This window comes from Podarcis melisellensis (genome assembly GCF_964234715.1).
Source record: "Podarcis melisellensis genome assembly, chromosome: 15".
Classification (NCBI taxonomy): Eukaryota; Metazoa; Chordata; class Lepidosauria; order Squamata; family Lacertidae; genus Podarcis; species Podarcis melisellensis.
This window is the reverse complement of record NC_138532.1, coordinates 33,711,565-33,726,348: the sequence shown is the minus strand read 5'-3', so window position 1 is coordinate 33,726,348 and position 14,784 is coordinate 33,711,565. Positions and strand designations below refer to the sequence as shown.

The following is a 14,784-nucleotide window of genomic DNA, read 5'->3' as shown; positions in this document are numbered from 1 at the left end:
CTAAAGTTTCATTTATTATTCTTTTTTTAAAAAAAAAATTACCATATTTTTTGCTCTATAAGACTCACTTTTCCCCTCCTAAAAAGTAAGGGGAAATGTGTGTGCGTCTTATGGAGCGAATGCAGGCTGTGCAGCTATCCCAGAAGCCAGAACAGCAAGAGGGATTGCTGCTTTCACTGCGCAGCGATCCCTCTTGCTGTTCTGGCTTCTGAGATTCAGAATATTTTTTTTCTTGTTTTCCTCCTCCAAAAACTAGGTGCATCTTGTGGTCTGGTGCATCTTATACAGCGAAAAATACGGTATATACCTCTGAAGATCGCAGGGCGGTTAACAAGAGGAAGGGAAAATGAAGAGAAATATTGGGATTCTTAGGCAACAATTCCCCCCTTGGTTTATATTATCATCCCTGCACCAGACATGAGAATATTGACTAATAAATATTTCCGATTATCAAACAGAGGGCACATATTTATAAAAGCTGTTCTGTTACCAAGATTCCATCTCAAACTCGGAATCCAGTTTCTTCTCCCTTCCTTAAAAAAACACGAGTCGGGATCTTCAAACGCTCCCATTCAAACTGAATCAATGTTTATTGACTACACCAGCTTTTCACATTAAAAAGAAAGAAAAGCGCTCTTTTATGCACTAGAATTTCTGAATCCTTGGAAACCGAGGCTCTTTTTACACTAACTCAAAGCAGCTCCTGGCCATCTCAACATGCATTTCTGCAGGAAATAAATAATTGGTCCCACATGGCCTTTAAAGCAAAATAAGCCAGGGGGAAAGATCCGTCAGGTGAGGGAAACACGGAGATTCCAGCACATGTATTAAGTCACCGTGATCTTTATGAACCAAAAAAGGCTCAATCTGAAGTTTCAGCAGGAGCGGGGGGGGGGGGAGTTGCTCTTTGTTTTTAACACAGAGGGAAGGGGGGGGGACGGCAACTTTGACAAAAAGCTGGAAAAAAGTGACCTATATCCTCCAGCAACTCTGGGCACAATGGAAAATCTTATTACAAAAAAAAATAAAAATCCACCCTGTTTGAAGTTCAGCCAAGAAGCAATTAAAGATTAATCTCCACACATACACACACACTGCTCCAACCCCAGAGTCAGTAACAAAGCTCCTATTGATTACAAGCAGGCCAGGATTTGACCTTCACTTCAGGCTTGCTGAGCGACTGGGGTGGGAGGGGGGGAGAAACCCACAGAGCAGCCACCATTTTGAAATGAGCACACACAGAAAGAGAAAAAAAAACTCCCAGCCACCCATTGAAGGTGATTATATAAACCGACGACTGGTCAACTGCAGAGGTTGTGTGTTTATTAAGGCCTCCTGTGTCTTCTCTATATACATTCAAAGCAGCATCATACGGCTTAAAACCATCATGGCTTCCCCCAAAGAATCCTGGGAGGTGTAGTTTGTTGCAGGTGTTAGGAAACACACGCATGCACCCCATTCCTTCAAAGAGCTACACTTCCCAACGTGGTTTAACTATCAGTCCCTCCTCACAGGGAACTCTGGAAGTTGTCCCTCTGTGAGGGGAACGGGGGGCGTGTGTGTCCTCCTAAGAGCTTTACGCACTCTTTACAAACTACATTTCCCAGGATTCTTTGGAGGAAGCCATGACACTTTCTTTCATTTTTTTTATTCCCCCCCCCCCTTTTTAATTGGTTTTCACATATTACTTTACAATACAGATGTACCAATGTGCCACGACTCTTTCAAGTGCAACCAGAGCACTTTAAAAGTGTGCTGCCGGTGTGGCTTTTCCCATATTCGCTAATTTCAGTGTGTCTATTCAGAGTAGAACTAACAGTAGACTTTTCCCCATAGTTGTACAGCTTTGGGGAGGAGAAAGCTCCCCCCACCTATTTTAGAACAAGTGTTCATACTTCGGACACATCTGAAAGCTGGTTGGGGGAGGCACATATATGCTTCCCAGGATGGTAGAGGCGTAGGTCTGTACGATAAAAAAGAAATAACCTTCCAAGAGCCGCATGACAGCAGTGGGTGGGGCCAGAGGCAAAAGTGGGTGGGGCAATGAATGTAAATTTTGCGTTGGCAGGGCCTTTTCAGTGGTGGTCCCCTCGGTTGTGGAATGCCCTTCCTAGTTAGTCTCTATCATCATTATTATCTTCATCTCTGTCATTATTAACTTTCAGGAGGAATGTGAAAGTTTGCCCTGACATTTGGTGCCCGAAGAATACTATTCCTGGCAACCTTTGTGGTTGTCATTGTTTTTAGAATGTTTTTGCTGGTTCGTGTTTTTGTTTTGCTTTGTTTTGTTTGGCTTTGTGTATCTGTTTGCCGCCCTGCGCTGCTTGGGGAGGAAGGGTGGGATACAAATCTAACAAATAATAGATAAAAGAAGCAGATTGTCACAGGTCAAAGGGCCAGCTGAAAGCAAGAAAAGGGCTCGTACGCCGCTGTGTAGAAGAAACCTGCTGAAATTCCTTCTTCTACTTGACTATTAAAGGGGAGCAAGCTCACGGCAACCTTGTTTGTCACCAGGTCACCCCAAGGCCCAGCAGAAAAACATCTTCTGTGGTGAGAGGCTTATGTAATAACCACACACAACTGCCAAACGAAACAGGAGTTGTGAGGTTGGGGAGGCGTGTGGGAACCACAGCTTTTTAATAAATAAAAGCAGAAGTGAAGCAAGTAAAGTTTCATAGGCCAGACTTGGATTTAAAGTTGTGGGTCAAAACCAGCGCTATGAACTGGGCCCTGAAACTGGCAGCCGGTGCAAGCAGGCTTGGATCGGTGTCATATGCTCAAACAGTTTTGCCCTGGTGAGCAACTCGGCTGCCGAATTCTGCACCAGCTGAAATTCCCATACTGTCTTCAGAGACAGTCCTACATATAACACGTTGCAGTAATCTAACCTAGAGGTTACCAGGGCATAGACAACAGAAGTTAGGCTATTCCTATCCAGTTTAAATAATTTAAAAAATATAAAATATATAAAATAGTCTAGTACATGGGTAGGCAAACCAAGGCCCAGGGGCCGGATCCAGCCCAATCGCCTTCTAAATCCGGCCTGCAGACGGTCTGGGAATCAGCGTGTTTTTACATGAGTAGAATGTGTCCTTTTATTTAAAATGCATCTCTGGATTATTTGTGGGGCATAGGAATTCGTTCATTCCCCCCCCCCCAAAAAAAAATAAAGTCCGGCCCCTCAAAAGGTCTGAGGGACAGTGGACTGGCCCCCTGCTGAAAAAGTTTGCTGACCCCTGGTCTAGTAGCACCTTAGAGACCAACTAAGTTTGAGCTTTTGTGTGCATGCACACTTCCTTAAAAAGCACACGAAAGCTCACAACTAGAACAAACTTAGTTGGTCTCTAAGGTGCTACTAGACTATTTTACATTTTTAAAAATTTTATATTTTAAAAAATTATTTCGACTGCGTCAGACCAACACGGCTACCTACCTGAATCTATCCCTTTACAGATAAGTGTGCAGCTGGGCCACCAGCCAAAGCTGATGGAAGACACTCTGTGCCATTGAGGCCACCTGAGCTTCGAGTGACAGCAAAGGATCCAGGAGTAGCCCCAGGCTATGTACCCACTCCTTCAGAGGCAGTGTAACCCCATCAGGAGCAGGTGACCTCCTATCCATCTGGTATGGGGAACTGCCTCTTAACAGTGCCATAGTCTTTCCTGGATTCGATTTGTTGGCTCTCATCCAGTCCATTACCAAGGCAAGACATTGGTCCAGCACAGGCATAGGCAAACTCCAGCCCTCCAGATGTTTGGGACTACAATTCCCATCATCCCTGACCACTGGCTCTGTTAGCTAGGGATGGTGGGAATTGTAGTCCCAAACATCTGGAGGGCTGGAGTTTGCCTATGCCTGGTCCAGCACTTCCACTGCCTTATCTGCAGATGTAAAGGAGAAATGGAGCTGAATGTCATCAGCTGACAGCGTACTCCGAACCTCCAGATAACCCCACTGAAGCTCCTTGAAGGAGCTTTTGGATGGGTGCTTCAGATATGAACTTCTCTTTGGACTAAGCAAACAAACAGGTCCTTGCTGAGGAACCTGCCCATGGAGACACCGATGGGTTCGTACAGCAAGAGGCGTCGGGGACCAGGCCTGTCCAGAAACCACAAGACTCCGAGAGAAGAGTCATGGGGCCTTATCCAAGACACGGAGGGCAAAGCTGTGGTTACTCAAATCCAAGGCATGTTGATGACTTCACATCCTCATTGCAGGGAGAAAGGAGGATGCACGATGACTCTGGCTTTGAAAGAAGGTTCAGGGGCCTCAAATTGATTAAGCCTTTTGCTCACAAGACATGCACAGGGACACACCCTGCATTCATTGGGCCCTGGACAACGACCAACCCTACATCGCTGGAAATGCTTCCCATTTCAAAAAGCGCCCGAAATGCAGATGGGAAACATTGCCTAGGAATGTCACAGACCCTTGGACTACCCTTTTCTCTCCCCACTTTTTCTAGGGCAGGCTGGCAACACAACTTGCGAACACTGCCTGCCTGCCAGCCACAAAACAGGAAGAGAAGGAGGAGGAGGAAATCCAGGATTAATCGCTCCTCTTTGAGGACTAGTAACATGCAGACAAAGCAAATGTATGCCAGTACATAAGATTAGGGTTAGCTTTGTTATATTGCAGAGGGGAATTACAAGAGCTTGAAGGTGTTTCCATATTTGCTGATTTAAAAGGAACACAAGAAACAACCCTATCTGCACTATATGTCTAAGGGTCTTATTAGATTACAAGTGTAACATGGGTCAACAGCAGCAAAAACAGCTAATGCTATTCTAGGTAAAGGTAAAGGGACCCCTGACCGTTAGGTCCAGTTGTGACTGACTCTGGGGTTGCGGTGCTCATCTCGCTTTGCTGGTGTACAGCTTCTGGGTCATGTGGCCAACATGACCAAGCCACTTCTGGCAAAGCAGAGCAGCGCACGGAAATGCCATTTACCTTCCCGCCGGCGTGGTACCTATTTATCTACTTGCACTTTGACGTGCTTTCAAACTGCTAGGTTGGCAGGAGCAGGGATCGAGCAACGGGAGCTCACCCCGTCATGGGGATTTGAACCGCTTACCTTCTGATCGGCAAGTCCTAAGCTCTGTGGTTTAACCCACAGCACCACCCGCGTCCCTTAATGCTATTCTACGCTGCCTCAAAAGAAGCATAGTGCCACAATCAAGGTAAGCAATTGTTGGCATCTCTATGTCTTGAGAGACAATGGAGTGCACCTCCGGGGGGGTGAAGTCAAACCGCTATGTTAGCAGCATTGAAGTGACCTTTCCAGGGTGCAAGCCTGAGCAGCATGTCTGGAGAACCTGGGCTATCCAAACAACAAGGCACACACACCCTGTTGTCCTGGCTTATGTGGTCCAAAGGAAAGCAGAGCAATACTTTTGGCGCCAGTTTGGCTGCAGGAGTTGCCGGAAGGAGGTGTACAAGACACCATCCAACCATCTTAGGAACTCCGCTCCAGAATTGTGCTACTCCTTAGCCTTTTCTTCTCCTGAAGATGTCCCGCAAGGCAGCAGAGGTTTAGGATCAGAGTTTTCCTTTTCCTAGATGGGCTACCTTCCCAGGTTGATGAGCCCCATCTGCCCCTCACTTCCCTCTATAGCACATGCAGAAACCGCCTTCTTGACCACTGGACCCACTGTTGGTCTCATCCATTCAATCTGCTGCATGCAGGGCAATCCCTAACTCACTGAGGGTTTGAGACCCATCACCAGCTAGACTCACCTGATTTAGCCAACCAGCCAAAGCCATTCCTGTAGTCTGGCCACTGTCACATGCTGACAGATTCTAAGAACTACAGGTGAGAGCTGAGTGCAGGGTGGGGACCAAAGGTGGACAAACTATCCCACTATTCTGCCATGGTCAGACCACACCTGGAGCACTGTTTCCAGTTCTGCGCACCAAAATTTAAGGAGGATATTGACAAACTGGAATGTGTGCAGAGGAGGGTAACCAAGATGATAAGGTGTTGGAAACCAAGCCTTATGAGGAACAGTTGAGGGAACTGGGTATGTTTTGCCTGGTAAAAAGGAGACCGAGAGGTGCCTTGATACCCATCTTCAAATATCTAAATGGCTGGCTTGTTTTCTCCTGCGTCAGAGGGGAGGACCCGAACCAATGGATTCAAGTTACAAGAAAGGAGATAAACATCAGGAAAAGCTTTCTGACAGAGCTTTTTGACCATGGAACCTACTCCCAGGAGAGGTGGTTGATTCTCCTTCCTTGGAAGTTTTTAAGCAGAGGTTGGGTGGCCACCTGTCATGTATGATCTAGTTGAGATTCCTGCATTGCAGGGGATTGGTCTAGATGTCCCTCGGGGTCCCTCCCAAATCTACAATTCCGATTCTATGCAGCCTTCCAGTTTTTAAACAGCCATGGCTTCCCCCAAGGAATCTAGGGAACCATAGTTTCTTACGTGTGCTGAGAGACCCCTATTTCCCTCACAGAGCTACAATTCCTGGGGTGGTTTAAGGGGAATAGAGGAAGGGAGAGAGCAAAGCATATTTTTTTTAAAAATCAAGACAGCTTTTGCCGACATGAAAAAAGAGAGGCCGTTCTATTTTGATTTCTGGAAGATCTGGAGGGAATTCGTTCAAGCTTCTGTTTCAAAAGGATGCCGCTCCCTGGGGTTCAGCATCCCTTTGGTGATGGGGCTGTTTGAGATCAAAGACATAAACTCTCATGTGCTGCAGCAAAGCACTACACACTCACACACCCCACAGCCACTGTTTCGGTTACTTCTAAATTCTCTCAAAGCGTAGAGGAAGGAGAATGAGCACAGGAGGTTATTTAGATTTCATTCTCCTTAAGAAAGAAAGAAAAGGATGAACACACCTGTAATTAAATTCACATAGGCCTGGTTCAGTTGTGTGAAATTTCGACCTGCAGTTGAACATTCGACTCGACTCCTCTGCCAAACAAACAAAAAAGCCCACTTCAGTTTCTGGGGGCATCAGACAATAGTAAATGCTGAATGCTACAGTAAATTAGCAGTGACATGTAGGGGTAGCAGACAGAAGGCAGCCAAGAGACGAGACAAGACATATGGTCAAGGCAAGAAGAAAGTGGTTAGTGAAAAGGGAGCGTCAGAGAAAGCAGTGGCTTGGCTCCTCAAGCTCACAGGCCAGGGCAAGGCAAAGCACATTTAAAGCACACAACTTCCCCCAAAGAATCCTGGGAACTACAGTTGAACCTCTTGCAGAGCTACAACTTCCAGCAGCCTTAACAAATTACAGTTCCCAGGATTTAAATGAGCCCCTGAGAATGTTGCTAGTGAATCCTGCTTCACCTACAAACACGCGCTTGTTGCACAAATTTCCTGGATCTGCCAAGGAAATCTTTCAGAAAAGGGCCGATGAAACGACCGAGGAGATGGAGCGACTCCCCGATGGAAAAAGGTTGCAGCGTCCGGGAATTTTTTAGTTTAAAGAAAAGGCAAGTAGGAAGTGGTGCCATGATAGAAGTTTATAAAAGTATTCATGGTGTAGAGGTAGTGGATAGAGAAAAGTTTTCTTCTCCATCTCTCGTAACACTAGAATTCCTGGACATCTGAACATGGGAAGATTCAGGACAGAGATTCAGGACGTGGTACACAGTTAAACTGTGGAACTCACTGCCACAAGAGGCAACGATGACCTCCAAACTAGATGGCTTCAAAAAAGGATTGGGCAAATTCAGGGAGGATAAGACTATTAAGGGCTGCTAGCCACGATGGCGATGCTCCAATGCTTCTGAATACCAGTTGCTGGAAACCACATGAGAGAAGAGAGCTCTTGTGCTTGAATCCTGCTTGCGAGTTTTCCACAGGCATCTGGCTGCCCACTGTGCTGAACTAGATGGGTCACTGGCCGGACCCAGCAGCCACTTCTGGGGGCACCACCCCACAAAAAGAATGAAAACAAACTTCCGATGCTAGCCGGGAAATTGCATATCGCAGAAGCAAAGGTTTCAGAAGGAAGGCTAAAATTAGCAAGGTGTATTAATGAACTAAGACCATCTCAATTCATCACTAGCAGCTTATTCCCTCTCCCCTTCGCTCCCCTCTTCCTAATCACAAAGATTGCTTTCTGCATTCCCTCGAGAGAGGCCGTTAAATTCCTTGCCAATCAAAACGTACCTTCCAAAGTCACCGATAATGAAAGTCTGCACTTGGAGCATTTTTTAAAAAACAGGACGCGGGTGGCGCTGTGGGTTAAACCACAGAGCATAGGACTTGCCAATCAGAAGGTCGGTGGGTTCGAATCCCCGTGACGGGGTGAGCTCCTGTTGCTCAGTCCCTGCTCCTGCCCACCTAGCAGTTCGAAAGCACATCAAAGTGCAAGTAGATAAATAGGTACTGCTCCGGCGGGAAGGTAAACGGCATTTCCGTGCACTGCTCTGGTTCGCTAGAAGCGGCTTAGTCATGCTGGCCACATGACCCGGAAGCTGTACGCCGGCTCCCTCGGCCAATAAAGCGAGATGAGTGCCGCAACCCCAGAGTCGGCCACGACTGGACCTAATGGTCAGGGGTCCCTTTACCTTTAGTCTTAGAAACACACAGCTCTCTTAAGTAAGGCTGGGTGATATATTGATATATCATCCCAAACCAGTTTGAAGTCCATATTGTGATATCCGTTTCATAATTTTGGACCTGGCATCATGGTGTGTGTGTGTGTGCGCGCGCGTTATGCAAAAATCACAATACAGGGGGAAATGTGAAGCCACCCAATGCCTCTACAGAGCTCCATCCTTATTTCAGACATCATGACATATCAGTATATTGCAATGTTTAACTGGTGATATATCACAATGTTGAAAACCAGATACCCCCCAACCCTACTCTTTAAATTGGGATTTAAGACAAGGGGGTGATTTTTAAAATAGTTTTTGCAGGAGAATAGTTTTTTTCAAATTTTGTTATGTTATTAAGGACACCTCAGTACTTGTTACTATTTAACTTTATTTTATGGGGGGTGGGGTGGGAATTCACCTTGCCTTTTGCACAAAAGGCATCTATCATATTTAGAAATATGCACTGAGAAAATGATCCAATATAATAAAATGAATAACGAGAGAAGCAGGAACCAGGCAAGGAATTCCTCAACCAATCAGGGCTCTTTAAACAAGAATGACCTGAGTCACAAATCTAGAGGAAGTGAAACGAAACTGGCTCCCTCGGAGTCGTGTTTGTCCTCCACATAGTTAATTTAATAATTAAATGTATATCCTTCCCTTCCACCCCAAAAAGCCAGGGCGGCAAACAGCATGTTATGAAACAATTACCGTATTTTTCGTTCCATAGGACGCTCCGTCCCATAGGACGCACCTAATTTTTTTAGGGGGGGAATAAAGAAAAAAAAATCCCTTTATTTTCCCCCCAAAACCAGGTTGGGGAACAGCGGGATGGCGGCACTGCGCCTCCCCGCTGTCCCCCGAGCTTGTGGGGCTGGCCGATGTCTGCCCGGCACACGGGGCGCTATGCTTCAGGGTACCCCGCACGTTGGGCAGCAGGCTGCGCACCGACCCCTCTCGCTCTCCAAGCTTCAGCGAAAGCCTGTATTTGCCCCATAGGACGCACACAGATTTCCCCTTCATTTTTGGAGGGGAAAAAAGTGCACCCTATAGGGCGAAAAATACGGTAAGACATATCCTCCAACATGTCTCCGATGAAAACAGGGACATCCTATTCAATAATAATAATAATAATAATAATAATAATACAGTGGTACCTCGGGTTAAGTACTTAAATCGTTCCGGAGGTCCACTCTTAACATGAAACTGTTCTTAACCTGAAGCACCACTTTAGTTAATGGGTCGTCCTGCTGCTGCTGCACTGCCGAAGCACAATTTCTGTTCTCATCCTGAAGCAAAGTTCTTAACTTGAGGTAATATTTCTGGGTTAGCGGAGTCTGTAATGTGAAGCATATATAACCTGAAGTGTATGTAACCCAAGGTAAGTAAAGGTAAAGGGAACCCTGACCATTAGGTCCAGTCGTGACCGACTCTGGGGTTGCAGCGCTCATCTCGCTTTATCGGCCGAGGGAGCTGGCGCACAGCTTTGCGGTCACGTGACCAGCATGACTAAGCCGCTTCTGGCGAACCAGAGCAGCACACGGAAAGGCCGATTACCTTCCCACCGGAGCGGTACCTATTTATCTACTTGCACTTTGACGTGCTTTTGAACTGCTAGGTTGGCAGGAGCAGGGACCGAGCAGCGGGGATTTGAACTGCCGACCTTCTGATCGGCAAGTCCTAGGCTCTGTGATTTAACCCACAGCGCCGCCCGCATACCACTGTAATAAAAACATTTACCAATGTAAATGTTGTTTTATACCCTGGGTTGCCCCAGCCACTCTGGGCAGCTTCAGACATATATAAAAACATAAGAAAACATTGAACATCAAAATTTAAGAGTCACGACAATCTTTTCCCCCACCCTCTCCTTGCTTTCTGCTAAACACACACATGCACGCGTGCACACACAACTGCGGTTCAGCTACTGTTTGCGTGACCAGGGTAAAAAATAAATAAATACATCCTCAATCTCAATTCCAGGCCCCTACGGTGCCTATGGCAACTGGCATCCGTCGCCTTGGAAACTAATCTCGTGGTATTTGAACAACGTAACAAGGGCCTTTAATCTCCCAAACACTGTAAATCTTTATTCTCACCCGCTTGGCGAGATCCAGAAGAGGCAATATAAAAACCCTGTTGTTCCCACCTGGAAAGGGAGCTCCCTTGACTAGGGTTTTGTATACACGGGGTGGTTGTGTGTGTTTTTCTCTCCCCCAACTCAAAAGGGAGGGAACGCGGCCTACGGAGAGAGGCCTACCGTCAAGTAAATAATTAGTCACATTTCATGAGGCAAAAAATGCGTTCCCCGAGGCGTTGGGGACTCAGGAGAGCTGCACACTCAGCGTTTCCACGCTAACCTGTTCCCCACATTTAAAAACAAAAGCATGGGTTATTAATTTGCACTTATATTCCACCTTTCCTCCAAGGGGCTCCAGGTGGAGTAGACATAATCATATTATTATTATTATTATTATTATTATTATTATTATTATTATTATTTGTACGCTGCCCATCTAACTGGGTTACCCCAGCCACTATGGGCAGCTTCCAACAAAATATAAAAACAAAGTAAAACATCAAACATTAAAAACTCCCCTATACAAGGCTGGCTTCAGATGTCTTCTGAATGTCATACCACTGCTTATCTCCTTGACATCTGGTGGAAGGGCGTTCCACAGGGCAGGTGCCACTACCGAGAAGGCCCTCTGCCTGGTTCCCTGTAACTTCCGCCCTCGTTTTATCCTTGCAGCAGTCCTACGAAACAGCATTTGAAATTCGCCAGGCGCATTTTGCACCTGGCTATGCGACCAAGTGAAGATGCCCGGGTGCCTCTGGAGGTGCATGCCTGGAGATCATTGGATCTGGACTGTTTTCACACACTAGCAACACATCCTGTGGAATTCTATCCATGCTATTTTATCTGCACGATCAGAACAAATTTCAGCAACCAAATGTCATATTGAAAAACACGACTTTTGAGCCCCCGAACAACAACTAGACATTACATATTGCTAACTGTAACCCTTGCTCTTAAAGATTTGAGAGTTTCTAACACTTCCTGTGAGGTAGAAAAGGTTGAAAAAATGAGGGAGGGAGGGAGAGACCCCCAAAGTCATCCAGTGAGTTTGATGGCTTGAGTGAAGATCTGAAACAGAGGCCCCATTTGCACTATACAGTGGTACCTCGGGTTCCAGACACTTCATGTTCCAGACACTTCACGTTACAGACTCCGCTAACCCAGAAATAGTACCTCGGTTTAAGAACCTTGCTTCAGGATGAGAACAGAAACCACGCAGCAGCGGCGCGGCAGGCCCCATTAGCTAAAGTGGTACCTCAGGTTAAGAACTGTTTCAGGTTCAGAACGGACCTCCAGAACGAATTAAGTTCTTAACCCAAGGTACCACTGTACTTTGAAAGCACTATTATACAGTGGTACCTCATGTTCTTAACCTGAAGCACCACTTTAGCTAATGGGGCCTCCTGCTGCTGCCGTGCCACCAGAGCCCAATTTCTGTTCTCATCCTGAAGCAAAGTTCTTAACCTGAAGTACTATTTCTGGGTTAGCGGAGTTTGTAACCTGAAGCATATGTAACCTGAAGCGTATGTAACCTGAAGTACCACTGTACAACATTAACTGTTCGTGGCTTTCTCTAAGGCATCCTGGGAACTGTAGTTCATTAAGGGTGCTTAGGGTGCTTTAGTTTGTTAAGGGTGCCCAGGGTGCTTTAACAACCCCTCTTCAGAGGGAGCTGTGGGAATTGTAGCTCTTGGGAGGGGGATAGGCAGCCTTCTAACAACTCACAGCAGCCTTGGGAAAGAAGCCACACCTCCCAGGATTCTTGTACAGAAGCCATGACTGAATGAAGCGGTTTCATGGTGCTTTAAATGTACAGTGTAGTTGGAGCCTAAGGCTCGCCTTCAGCTATGAGTCAGACCACAGAACAATCCCTAACGACTCGAGGAAGCCGCCTTAGACCAGCTCAGACATTTTGGCTGCCTAACTCAGTATTGTCCACTCCCAACCGTCAGAGGCTCTCCAGAGTCCCGTTTCCATCACCCGCTCCCTAATCCTTTTTAATCTGGAGATGCAAGGGATTAAACCTGGGACCTTCTGCATGAAAAACATGTGCTCTACCACTGATCTGTGGATTACTTATTACTAGCCGCCTCGTACCTGCTGCCGATGCTCAGGAATTCAAAAAATCAGTGCAGTTTTGAACCCAGCGGCTAAAGACCAGTGGTTACAGTCCACCATATTGATTCAAATTGCCATCTGACTGTATCCAACCATGAAAATCTGTCCCATGGACTCAGGAACCGTCATGGAAAAGTTGGTTAAAATCAGTGCAAGTTTGAAAGGCTTGGTCTCCGAGGCTCTGTGTCAGGAGACCTTGTGGTGGTTTGTAGAGGAAAGCAAGGCCCTTGCTATGTCATTAAGTCCAAAGAAGAGCACATCAGAGCAACTCTTCTGCTACCCGAGACCTGTCCATGGTGCTGAAGGACCCAGATCTGACCACCTTTGGTGCTGTGATTCAATGTTCTCAGTCCCTCTAACTTGCTGGTTCCTGCTCTCTCCCGCTCTCTCTGCTCCAGATCCCTCTATGGGTTTAGCCTTGTCAGGATGTATCAATCGGAAGGTGAAGGAGCATATCCCAAGATTCTTTGGGGAAAACTTAAAAGTGGTATGATTTGAATGTATGGGGCAGATGGGGCCTCAGTGACAGAGCACGTATTTTCCATGCAAAGCCTCCTATGCTCAATCCCCAGGTGAGAAAGACTTCTGTCCGAATCCCTGACGAGCAGCTGCCAGTCAGTGTTGACAGTACTGGGCTAGATGGACCAATGTTCTGACTCCAGTGGAAGGCAGCACCCTATGCTGCTACGTGCTGGAGACTGAGGCCAGGAAATAGAGGCTGTGCCTAGCAAACAGGGACAGCTGGAGCATATGCTGTTTGCAGATGAATATTTGGTGTACGGAATACTAATTACCTGAGCATCTCAAGATCCACAGCTAAACGGTGGATTTTGCACCACAGACCCTCCAAATGTCCCGATTTTCCAGGGACAGTCCTAGATTTACAGAAGCCATCCCAGTTTCTGATTTGATCCTGGAATGTCCTGCTTTTCCTTAGGACATCCCTATTTTCATGGGAGAAATGTTGAAGGATGTGGAGTTATGCGACCCCTGAGCCAAGAAGATAAGTAACTATACAACCTTGAGAAGACATCTGAATGCAGCCCTGTATAGGGACGCTTTTAATGTTTAATGTTGGAAGCCACCCAGAGTGGCTGGGACAACCCGGTCAGATGGGTGGGGTGTAATAATAATACTAATTCAGTGGTACCTCGGGTTACATACGCTTCAGGTTACATACACTTCAGGTTACAGACTCCACTAACCCAGAAATAGTACCTCAAGTTAAGAACTTTGCTTCAGGATGAGAACAGAAATCGTCCTCCAGCGGCATGACGGCAACGGGAGGCCCCATTAGCTAAAGTGGTGCTTCAGGTTAAGAACAGTTTCAGGTTAAGAACAGACCTCCAGAACGAATTAAGTTCTTAACCCGAGGTACCACTGTACTAATACTAATACTAATACTAATACTAATACTAATACTAATACTAATACTAATAATGGAATAGGGTATTCCTATTTTCATTGGAGAAATGTTGGAAGGTATGTCAGCAACTTACAGGTTTTTAAAAAGGGGATTTGATAAATTCAATGGGATAAAGGCTCTCAGCTGCACCAGCCATAATGCTTGCTTACAACCTGCAGGACCAGCAGTAGTAATGGCTCTAATATGCCTGGGGAAGATAAATCAGGAGAGGACTTTCGCTCTTGAGTCCTGCTTGTGAGTTTCCCAGAGGCATCTGGCTGGTTGCTCTGGAATATAGGATGCCAGACTAGATGGGCCTTGGCCTGATCCTGCAGCCATGCACTTCTTGCTCCTCCTTCCCTTCCTGCATTCCTACTAGGGAGAGTGGGGGAGACAAAACCTCCTCTTCAGACAACAAGGAATTTGGTACGCCAGAAAAAACGCTCCCTAATCTCCTCCCCGCAACTCTTAAAAGGCTTCCCGTTTTCCACGGCGCTCAAATCTTATCACGTCTTATTTGCATATTGCATAAATATTTATTTGCTTCTAATCCTGCAAACAAAACTTGCCTTCAGGGTGGTGGGGGAAGGAATGAAAATAATATTTAAAAAAAAAGAAG

The 14,784-nt window shown here is 46.3% G+C and overlaps 1 protein-coding gene across 5 annotated transcripts in view; it reads right to left on the bottom strand.

Moving 5' to 3' along the window:
* GTF2IRD1 (GTF2I repeat domain containing 1) overlaps positions 1-14,784 on the bottom strand; it is an 86,141-nt gene that overhangs the window by 53,872 nt on the left and 17,485 nt on the right. The window contains exon 2 of one of the 5 annotated variants that reach the window (XM_081890287.1): positions 6,847-6,922. The exons of the other annotated variants lie outside the window; for them this stretch is intronic. The gene's annotated coding sequence lies outside the window, so the exon portion shown is untranslated. The remainder of the gene's footprint in view (positions 1-6,846; positions 6,923-14,784) is intronic. 5 annotated transcript variants of the gene reach the window in all.